A 2,836-nucleotide genomic window follows, 5' to 3' on the forward strand; every position below is an offset into this window, starting at 1 on the left:
CCTTTTCTGTTTTTTACAAAAAAGGACTTTACTTTATAGGACACAGTCTGATCAGATGTTTTCCAGTAGCTCTAAAAAGACATTTGTCCATGCTTTACTGCACACTGACATGAAGGGAACTTTGGTATTAGTTACAGACTAGTAGTCCACACACAACCTCATAAACTGAGCATGTGCAGGAAAACCGATGGTGCTTCACTTGGCATACTAACATGGACGTCTTACCAGTTTATGCACTCTCCTATGTCCAAACTGCGTGCGTTGCAGAGCTCATTTCTATAGGTAATATGAAAAAATATGATTGGCTGAAGGCGCTGACTGTTGAAAGCTTGTAAGGTTTTACTTGAACATCTGTAGTTGGACCATATCATGGTATTTTATAATGACCTACATGTATGTAGCACCTGAGAACAGACCAAAGCGTGCTATTAAAGTCAACATGAAATCACACATTCCTTGTCTTGATATGCACAATTACTGTTACTTGCTCCAACTCTAAAACGACCTTATATTTCGGAATGACATCATCAGAACTCTCAGTTTCGAACACATCCATAATTCTGGTCATATTTAACAGTGCAATCAATTCCCGATGCATAAAATCAAGTCTCGTCCCATGTTTTTCTTGTCGAAGATCCTGTTAACACAGAAACACATCATTTCATGTTGACTTTTGATCTTCTCTGGTGAGATTATCACCCTTCAGGCTACCGATACTCACTTTGTTATGCTTGTAAATGGATGTCAACTGCATCTGCATCATGATTGCTATGTACGATACACCAACTCCACATAACAAATGTGCCGGTTTTACTAGCAGATGGTTCAGGTGCAATCTTACTCCAATTTAGTCTCTGTGCTGGTGATTTCTTGTAAAATGATTTCTTTAGTTTTGCATGAGCAGGTGTGCTCAAAGGAATGTTTACCTGTGATGTACATGACAGATTTGGGATTAGGGATGGAGGGATGGAGGGAGGGAGGGAGGGAGGGAAGTTGGGGATGGTTATAGTCTCTAACAACCTGGGAATTAAAAAAAAGAGATGCTTGTTTATATCTGGTTTGTTTCGAGTGGCTTGTTTCTTAACGCCCATCGTTGATTTTTGTAGATTCACCATTTGATGTTTTTTGTAATTTACAGTAATACCGTCTGCTTGAGCAATGCTTCAGTGTTTTTGTTTTAGTTTGTTGGCATTAGAAAGTCTCATTTCTGTCATGAAAACTAAAAAAAAGATCCATATCAGAATGTAAAATGACCCTAAGTCACTTTGGAGAATATCTAAAATATGAATATTAAACTATAACTTCCTCGAGCAGTCTAATATATAATGTAATCATTTTAACAAGGCTCATACTGTCTTATGAAGATAATTAGCCGAAGCTGATTCCAGCTTTCATTCTTTCTGCGCTTTGCTGGATGTGTGTTGTACCCGCAATACGATGATTCTTATCAATAAAAGAGGATTTATATCCTGATGTCATCATTTGGTATTGATCTCTGAGTGTGTTTCATCATGGGGTCAAGGTTTCATCCTGGACCAACCTTGCTGAAAGAAACTAGCACAAAAATGAGCAATGGGATGCTGGTTTGTGCTCATCAAGATGTTTCACTACCTTAACTTCTACCTTGACAAGTAATATAATGTTGGTTGACAAACTTCATCAGCTAAATTTTGCTGTTACACGTGGAGGACAGGGTGAAATAAATTTCACGAACACATTCCTGCATTAAACTGCTAAAAAGTTCTTATCATGGTATCCTGTTATGTAACAAGACTGATCAAAGGTTATTGCTTTCTGTTTCCTATTTTAAGCTTTTGTCTGAAAAATATTCAGATTATTACTGTTATTACACAGAACTAAGAACAGTCGAAGGCCAGCAGGCACATAATATTTTCACAACACTGCATTTTGGATTACATTTTTACAACTTTATAAAAACGTTCTAGCAACCACCAGTTACACAACATGACTCATAAAAAATTATGGCTTTCTATATAATTATTTTCAAGCACATGTCTGACAAATTTGAATGTCTATGTGGTAAAACATACAAGATTGGACATGGTTATGAGGTTCCTAAAACATTGTGAAAATCCATACTACACTAACAAACACCTGACATCTGATAACTGTGTAGGATACCAAAAATCATTAAAACAACCTGTTCACAACAACAACACGCTGCACTTGCTATGATCCCACATGGGGCACAATGTAGCAGCGGCTAGCTCAACTAAAACACTGCTGAGCAGTGCAAGATTTTGTCTTTTCTGTTGAGTGCTCCAATTATGTTACAATGATATACTATACAGACACTTTCTCACCCAAATGTAAGTGGTAACCAACACAAATCACATACTGCCATCTACCAGGAGTGGAATGGAAGGAGCAGAAACTAACTCTAAAGAAACAGTAATGATTTTAGAAAGGGTATTTAATTAATATTGATTTACACTTGTTTATTCCAAAAACAAATCCATTCCATCCCAAATGTAGATGCTAACATACAAAATGTTAAGACAGTGAACTGTGGAAATACATTATTTATCAATGTCAGATTAAAATACAATTTTAGAACAATGTTAATTATGTGTCAATCTTTCATATAATTCTTATTGGATAAAATCAAATCCTGCCATAGTTTTTTTTTACTGTTTAACTAGGAAATGCTTCATCCCTGGAGCCAAATAAATAGCAGAAGTAGCTTTAAAAAAAAAAAAAAAAAAAAAAAAAACATTTCATCAAAATTCCAGAGGAACGTTTCACCTTCTAAGTTAATATTGGAACTGAAATGGACAGTAATGCAGTGAGCAGATCCAGCTGCACATGAATATAA

This window comes from Carassius auratus, unplaced genomic scaffold (assembly GCF_003368295.1).
Source record: "Carassius auratus strain Wakin unplaced genomic scaffold, ASM336829v1 scaf_tig00215651, whole genome shotgun sequence".
Taxonomy (NCBI): domain Eukaryota; kingdom Metazoa; phylum Chordata; class Actinopteri; order Cypriniformes; family Cyprinidae; genus Carassius; species Carassius auratus.